General features: G+C 34.2%; 1 pseudogene; it reads left to right on the forward strand.

The window, feature by feature from the left end:
- The first annotated feature begins 325 nt into the window (after window positions 1–325).
- Window positions 326–1,603, forward strand: LOC130743702 (scopoletin 8-hydroxylase-like; annotated as a pseudogene).
- Window positions 1,604–9,671: the final 8,068 nt, after the last annotated feature.

A 9,671-nucleotide genomic window follows, 5' to 3' on the forward strand; every position in this document is an offset into this window, starting at 1 on the left:
CCCCGATCACAAGTGTTTGAAATGACTTATAGATTAAATAGAAGTTGCTTTTAGCTTATTTTCGTAAGCTTATAATATTAACTTATAAATAAGAACTTATACTTACCCGTAACATACTTTCAATAAGTTTCTTAAATAAAAGTTATATAAAGATAAACGCTTATGCGATTATTGTTTATTTCATAAGCGCTTAATAAAGTTGTTTATCAAAACACATATGTACCACTGTACCAAACATTTGATGGATTTATGGCTCTATTTAATAATCTTAGTGAACCATAATAATTGTTTCTTTAATGGCTAGCATTTATGAGTCTAAATTATTTGTTTATACATTTTCAGGGAAGCTGCACTTGAGTATTTGAAGTTGTCATCCAAGTTGGTTAAACAGCTTGTGGAAATCTTGGTAGGTAAGCTCGGAGTCGAACTTGATGACTCAAAAATTGAGTCCCTTCTTGGTATGAAGATGGTGAATATGAACTACTACCCAGAGTGCCCGAATCCAGAACTAACAGTGGGTGTAGGGCGCCACTCAGACATGGGAACCATCACAGTGCTACTCCAAGATGGCATTGGTGGCTTATATGTCAAAGTAGAAGAAGACAATGATGCTGAAAATGGAGAGTGGCTTGAAATTCCACCAATCCCTGGAGCTCTAGTCATCAATATTGGTGATACTTTGCAGGTTTGATATCTTGAAATTAAATATGAGATTCCTCTAAGTAACTCAAATTTTATAGATTGAAATAACAATTTAACCAATTTTTAGTCAGCATGCAATAATTCATATTTCAATAATTTCATTAAAGGGGAACCTAGCATCACCATTGTTTGGGTAGTTGTTACAAATCTTATATTAGAAGTTACAAATGTTGTATCGAACTCCATCGAACAAGTGGTGAAAGCTAGACTAATATATCTCTGTCTAGTCAGGATTATCAAATGTGAAAACTTCACACGAATATGTCATGTGAAAGTTTTAAGTCCATCTCTCTACATGAGTATTTAGAAAATCCCACCTATTTTTTTTTTTTGTGATAGGCAATGAAAAAAAAACCCACCTATTTAACACATCCAAATAAATAAACACACAATATTTCACTTGCCATTGATATATGACATGAGATGATCCTAATTCTCAATCCTCTATGTTGATGCAAGATACTGAGCAATGGGAAGTACAAGAGTGCTGAACACCGAGTAAGGACAACAAGCACACAATCCAGAGTATCAGTTCCTGTGTTCACTGTGCCTCTAGCTTCAGAGAGGATTGGACCATTGCCAGAGGTGGTGAAGAAAGATGGCTTGGCACGTTATAAGGAAGTTGTGTGGCAGGATTACATGAACAACTTTTTGGGAATGCTCATGCTGGAAAGAAGTCTCTTGATTTCGTAAAAATCAACTCTGCCAAACTAGAATGAAGATTGAATCAAATCATGTGACCTCTCTCATGGGTCTTCTACACATGAAACGTTGCCTCTGTCTGCACAATACTCTGTTTTGTTTTTCTCGTTCCCAGCACTCTGTTTTTCTTTTGTGTACCTTGTTCAAATAAGGCTCTCTATTAAAACAAATCAAACGAATGCGATTATTTTCTTGTCAATGCCAACTATTCAAGCATTCTCGCAATGAAGTGATGTACACATACATAGGCGGAAAAGTGAAAACTCATTCACTTCATTTGTAAAGCTCGTGTTCCTGATACAGAAAAAATGTTGTCTAACTTGCCTGAAAAAAAAACATATCCTGAAAAAGAAAAATAAATAAATGTTTGTTCTTGTTCCAAAGTTTTATTCTTTGGTGTTGAGACTAGAGAAAAAGAATCAGGATAGGAAACCAACTATTATTGGAACATGAGTGGACGTGCAACTTCAAAAATGATTGTTCCACTAATGTTGGTGCTGTTTTGGCTTGAGTTAAGCTACATATTATACACTACACACAGCGTACCCTCACTTTAACGGACAAATAGAACAGCAGGGAATGGACAATGGTGTTCTTCCGGAAGAACACGCCTCATCAATACTGAATCTTTAAAACAATTCTCATCAACTAGGATAGAAGTACATTTTCTCAGGCTATTCTATCTTCAGATCTTTCAAAAGCTCACTATAAAAATAATCTACATCAAATTTTGCCACTTTGTGTCCGAAAAGCAGACACAAAATCAAGAAAAGAAATGTAATAAAAAACAAGTTTTTCTTTAGGTTCAGCTCTCTCGACGCTGCGTTGCGTCAGTTATGTAGAACATAGAATTGACTACGACGAACGCTAAATTTTTGGGCCAACATAGCGCCCAACCGCAGATAAGTAGCGGCAACTCTAACCGAAGCTAATGTGGCATGTGTACGACTCATCGTTCATGGGTGGAAAATTTAGTGTCGGTCTAGCCGATGCTAAATGACATATATTCATTTGCCCATATCACATTATAAGCCCCTCCCTCGTTAACATTATAACAATCTTCATCATAAACCCTAACTTCTACCTCTCCTCCTCCACCCCACCTTCAAACCACCGCCACCCCGAGCTATCACCGTCGATTTTGTGCCGACGCTCGGCACTGCCACCTACGTCTTCCCCCGCATCTCTCCCCTCACACTCGCAAACCCTCACCATAACCGCCCCCTCCCACCTCATGCACTATGTATGTTGCCACATATCCCTCCGTCCTTCCTCCACCATCATAACTACTTCCTCTTACAAAACTAGATTCGCCCACCGCCCCCCTCTAAATCAGCTGCCCATCCACCAGCATGTTTGTAGCCTCACCTCCACCTCTCGTTTGGCAGCCCCCTCCACGGTTTCCACCCCAACCGATCTGCTACTCCATCGTGATTGTTGATGTTGCAACGACCTCCACCTCTACTTTCACTTCTGGTGTTGTCTCCATCGACCCTCTGCCTTACCCTCATGTCTGCCACTGTAACAACCAGAGCCGACGGGGGCCGGAGTGATCTTCGGTGCAGTGAGGCACAACAAGGAGCGGCTCCTAACAGACTTCTAGGCGAAGGGACACATGAATGAACCGTTCTCGCACCTGAACAAGAGGTATTTTGAGAGAGTATATAGGTATGGGACTATACAGTTGAGAAGGGCATAAAAGATTAGATTAGTACTACTCATGACAACAAGATGCATCTTCTTTTCGGGAGCTCAACTCATAAAAACTCCAAGGTTAAGTGTCTTTGCCTTGCAGCAATATTGGGATGGGTGACCTTCTGTGAAACACGTGAGTGAAGACAAAACATGTTGGAAAGACTTGTGTTGTTACCTTGCTCCAATGGCCCAACAAGTCATCTATTTAAAAGGACCTTCCCTGTAGTGCGCCCCTCCTTGAATGACTCGGTCATGCAATACTTATTGAATAGAAAGATGCAATCCCCCGTGTATGACATCTTGGAGCCTTCACTGATGAATGTGAAGATGAAAGTACAAGAGAGTCGTATATCTCTGACAATTTCCTATATTTTTCTTTTAAAAAAATACTTATTCTTTAGAAAAGTTTTTTTAAAATCATATTTTAGAAAAGTTACTTCATATTATTTATAATATAAAAAAATATGTTACATTAAATTATTCACAATAACAATATTATAAAACATTAATTTATATTAATATACCAAGTTAACCGGTCTAATTAAGGACCTATAGACCAGTGACTCAATAATTGAGTACTCTGATCGAGTTAATAACCGATACAAATTCTATAACACTAAGTAACGTTTGGTAGACAGGTGGGAAGGGAACAGAACAGGACACACAGGTTCTGTTCTGTGTTTGTCATGCTTTTAAGATGGAATGGAACGGGACAAAAAGCTTTTAGAACATGACATTTTGGTTCCGTTGAAAAGGATGGAACGGAAGAGAACGGAACGGGACACAATTAAAATATTTTACTGTGACGAAATTACCCTGAGTCTATTTTCTCAACTCTATTTACTGTGACGAAATTACCCTGAGTCTATTTTCTCAACTCTCCTTGTCTTTTTGTAGAGCCGTCTTCCCCATCTCAACTTTCATCATCCATATCATCCCATCTTGGTTTCCACAATCAAAGCCCTTACCGCTGTATACATATACATGGATCGATCGTCTTCTCCAACATCAGATCTACACCAATTTCAAACATATATACCATTTTTAATATTTTACTTCTAAACTTATCTGGATTTTCCAAACCCAATCCTCGTAACAATAGCAAAGTTTTTTTTTAAAAAAAATCAACAATAGTAAGGCTTATTATTAGTGAACGAATTTGTATATCTAGACTTTTCGCTGAATGAATATTGTACTGGGATTTGGTGATTGTAAGCTTCACTTTTTTGTATCTTCAAACCTTCAAATTGGGGGAAAGTTCTTTTTAAGGTTAAATGTTAAACATGATGAGGGTATTTATGTAATCAATCTTATGGTCCTGTTCCATCTGCGGGGTATATACCAAACATAGTGCTCATAACATTTTTGTCATGTTCTGTCCTGTTCCGTCCCGTCCTGTTCCGTTCTGTTCAGCTTCCAAACGCTACCTAAGTATTAGGAGCAGCTAAGAGCATCTTCAATGAGAGTATGTAATGTCAAATACATACTCTCACCAATATCTATTACTATTAGAGCATATTTTTAATTCCAACATGACTAGCTAGTGAGAGTATGTGAGAGTAGATACTCAATTTAGTCATGAAAAATGTGTTTGCATTTATTATTGCTTAATGTAAAAGGTTTAAATAAAACTTACAACTAATAAAATAAATTTTTCATATAAACTTTTAAGAATTGTTGGGTTGGAGTAAAAATTAATAAAATGATGTAGATGATATGGTATTATTAGAAGTTATAAAAAGTAAAATGTAAATACTTTAGTGAATATCATGGTTAAAGATGCTCTAAGAACCATCAAACTTTCGGGTTTGGACTAATAAAGAAAAGTCTACATAAAGCACTCCCTGGTCATAAGGGGGCATCTTCACTCGTTTGACCATTAGGGGTTGTACTAATAAATCTCTTTTAAATACCTAATTTTGGTCCTGATTATGTTTGTGTTTGTGTGACACCTTCAATTCTAGAATCTTCCGTCGCCTGAAATTTTATGGCCCTTTCTAAATCCGATATATACCAATTCCTCTCCTTCCTTTTACAACTTTCAATATTGACTTCAACCAATATCTTAAAGAAAAATTTATTAAATTTTATTTTTTCAGATTTATCATTTCGGCTCGAGCCCGATCAATCATTAATATTTAACAATCTACACATACAAATTTCAGAATACAATCTCCTCTATCAACACAAACATATTACACGATAAAAATAATTTTGGTTAGTAGCTGATATTATGCTTAAGCTATTACTTCTCATAATGATATAACAATTATAATTTTATATTTCTTCGGTGTTGCCATTTTCAACTATATATATTAGGTTAATCTTAAAAAAGTCACATTAAATATAGTAAAGGTGAGTGGATTTTTTTCTTTTGATAGGTCAAACAAGACATTATAACTTATAAAGTTATTAATCATGAAGAAAAGTAAATATGTATAATCCATTTTCCTCATGTACAGGTAGCCGGAGTCTCTGACTAGACTAATTAAATCTCAAAGGGACTAAGAATGTTGCACTTGACCAGACTATTCTTGTTGACTTAGCAACTTGTATCATTTGGCAAGCTTAGATTTGTTGTATCTTTTTTCCTTGATGGTGGCACGATATATAAGGACATTCGTGATTATTTATTGGCTTAAGGTTTAAACTTTGATTCTTTCTCCTTTATGTGGCACTAGTATTTTTGACCCGTGCGATGCACGGGGGATATTCATTTTTTTTTCGCGTGAAAATTTTAAAATCTGCATTATTTTTGTAATGTTTATTAAGAGATAATTTACGAATTAAAAGATCAAACTAACTTAGATATAGGAAAAAATAAATTTGAAAGTTTTTTTTATGAAGAATGTGTTTGTTTTTATTTTGTGCACATGCAAAATGAACTTTATGTAAAGAAGAGTAATTTTATTTTATAGCTCTTTTATAATAGTAAAGCCCATATAAATGGAATTGTAGAAGTGGAAGTGTTTTCGTCCCATGGATTAAATACTTTATTTTTATTTCATCATTAGGCACTTTAAAGTGGATTTATATTTGGTCTTTAAGGTTTTAAATTTTTTAACTTTTATGTAACTCCTAAATGGTATTAATTCATAATATGTAACCACTATAGTTATTTTACATTTTAAATAAGTTAATTAATAGATATATAACTCATATGCATCTTTAAAATATATTTTAATAATAATAAAAATAATTAGCAACTCTATAAATCAAAAGTAATTAATTGTGTCATATGAAATTCTCTAACTCACATAAACTAAATTCTAATAAACAACTTTAAACTAATTAATTCTACTTTGTTACAATGAAAAGTCAACTCAAAGGTCAAAACATATTTTACTATCAACTCTTATCTTACTAACTGGAATCAAAGAATTATTAGACCTGTTCCGTAAAAAATGGGAATGGGCTAAGGTTATGAACTTATAATCTATTATCTGATGATCGAGTCGATTCCATGATTATAAGTTCATTCCATACCGGACCAGACCAGAATAGGGTTATATACATTCTCATTATGAGAAGGAGTCATTCGTCGAGCGTATCTAAATAGATACTATGTTTACATATAGATTCCTGCGTTGTTGCATTCCATTTAGGATCAGAGATATGCGTAATCAGACCTGCTTTTTACATATCTCTCATTATTTTGGACCATATTCACCTCTTTGGGCTTCTATTGAATGGCAACCCATATTCTAAATTCGTAAGAGCAGTGAATAATGTTATTGAATTACACTTTAAACTTTAAAGTGAAATGATCATGTTTTTACTTAATGCAACCATTATTATAGAGGTAGTTCTTTCAAGTTTTATTCTTGTAAATGACAAAGGTTTATAAAGAATTAATTTAAAGTTATTGTTTTTGTGTGTGGTTTAAATTGCCTTTTAAATCCTAAGGGATTGGTCTAGTGGAGCATGATATAATCTCGTAATATTGTAGTAAATAACTGTTTATGTTTCAACCTTACACTTCAACGATGCGATTTTTTTACGGTTTCTTTATCTTATCATGGTTTTCTTTTACCGTGACAAAATAAAAAAGTGATTGGGCTAGGAATATAGACGTAAAGGTGAATGACAATTTCACTATGTAGGGGAGTTACAATATGCCCTTTGTTTATAAAGCACTTTTTTTGTTAAGTTTGTTGGATGTTTTCCAATTGAGAGAAAAACCTTGTAAGTTAATAGAAATACTTAAAAAGGTATCATGTAGATATCATAAGTCATAATTTTAAATTTCAAGGTGATATGAGATGAAGTTCTTTTTATCTATATACCATATGTCTCCACCTCAAAGTTCATCAATCAAGGATCTGATAAAAAGAGCACACCCATGAAATTATATCATGATTTAGCTAGCTTTCCTGTATGTTCTACTGTGTCACACCCATAAAATACATCTTTCAAAAGGAAGAAAGTGTAAAGGAAAAATTTTGTCAAAAAAATTAATTATTCGAGCATCTAAAATACAAAAATCAACACTGACAAATATGAAGATGACAAATAAACAGGATGTTATTAATTTATTATTTATCATCATTAACACTGTAGATCTCATTACTTCAAAGGAGTAACAACAGTCTTCCTTTGCAAACTACTACTTTTTCTCTGTCCTGACCACTCATCTTGTATCCAACAAAGGGGATTGCAGCATTTAAGAACAAAGAAGCTGAGCAGATAAAAGCAAGGATGAAACTGGTCTTCCCCATGGTATAAGGTGAATTTTAATTCAATATGTATTTTCTTTTTCAAATCTAAGTTGTTGATAGAAGGCTCTACAAAACTCAAGTGACCTATCTGAAATTCAAACTACAACGTGAAAAACCTACACTTAGAATGATGAAAAACCACATCCATTATTTGTATAAATTAAGAGCTTCCACCATAAAAAAGATGGATGCATTAGCAATAAATCAGTTTACTTGGTACATGTAGTAATACAGTTTCACAATTCAATCATTGCATGCTCATCTTCTGCAAGCACATTCCTTTCAACTCTAGCATGCTCAACCTGTGGTGTAAATAAAAGTAACAAACTAAAAATATTCAAATCAAATAATGAAACTAAAATATTATATAACAAAGAACTTTTTTTTTCTTTCTAATATTGACTGAAGAATGGAAGAATGGACATAACTTTAATGCTATTAAGGAAAACATGAAAACTCACACAAATGTCCCCTACTAAGCATTTCAAACTTTTTTATGACATATATGTTAGTTGTTTTGTTCTCCCAATAGGGTGTTACCTGTGAAATAATATGGTATAAGATTTCACAAAATTTCATAGTATAGAGGTATACAAACAAAAGTAAAATGAGAGATGTTTTCAGGACATGCTCAAATTCCAGGGGAGAGATTCATTCACAACTGATATATCTTAGAGAATCAAGAGGGGGATGAGATGAAACATTTTATCAAAATATTTCTAGGGACATGATCACTGAGAGATGTTTCCAAGGACATGCTCAATTTTCAGGAGAGAGATTGTTTCACAGCTTATATGTCTTAGAGAAAGTCTAAAGAGGGGGATACATTGAAACATTACAACAAAATAGAAAGCGGTGATAAAAGTAAAAGCATTCTTATTTGTCCTCCACTGCACGAAAGCTCCATTTAGCAACCTAACTTCTATAATTTAAGTCAACAAACAAAGGAAGATCAATATTGAGAAACGAAAAGCATATGAATATCAAATTATAGTAAAAGACCGTAAGCGGATGGATACATTTTCTTGTTAAAATTCAATTATGACATAAAATGGTAGCAAACAACGCATTTAACAATGATAGAGAAATTTAATAGTACTATGTGGTATGGCTAAGAGAAAAGGAACCATTCAAAAAGAGCAAAAGAATTATGACATAAAATGGTATGCTAAAAGTGGTAGTCTACTTATCAACATTACTCAATTTATGATCTTCATCGTGAGTCTTTCTACTTACTATATCTCTTGACCTTTCTTTTTCTTGACTTATCACCCTTTCCTTCTCTCTAGCTTTATCTTTCCCTTGTCCTTCTCCCAATCTCTATAGCTTTCCCTCTCCTTTTCTCTATCTGTATGCTTCTCTCTCTCTCTCTCCTTTGCCATATCCCCATCCCTTTCATTCAACTAAACCAACACCTGAATTTGAGCAAATACTACTAATTACCTATAGAAACATAACCATATCTCACATGGCAAAAAATATTAAAAAATTAATGAGCCAAGCCAAAGCAACAGCTCCATCATACCAAACCTCCTCATCTCTCTTTTCACGGAAGTCTACTTTATCATCAACATTACTCAATTCATGATCTTCCTCATGGGCTGACACACACACGCACACACACACACATTTCCCTCTTATCCTAAGCCACCAATTTACTCCCATAATTATGTTATGCTATTCTACTTATTGTACAATTGCCTTCTCCAATACCTTGCTGCCCTGATAGCTTTCTGTTACACTCACCATCCTGAAGGTATGAAAAAACGGTAGAAAAGGGGGGGGGGGTTTGAATAACGTTTTCAAGATAAAGCTTCCACCTTAAAGATTTTGACAAATCTTTCGAGAACTTAA

The sequence above is a fragment of the Lotus japonicus genome, chromosome 3, assembly GCF_012489685.1.
Source record: "Lotus japonicus ecotype B-129 chromosome 3, LjGifu_v1.2".
Lineage (NCBI taxonomy): Eukaryota > Viridiplantae > Streptophyta > Magnoliopsida > Fabales > Fabaceae > Lotus > Lotus japonicus.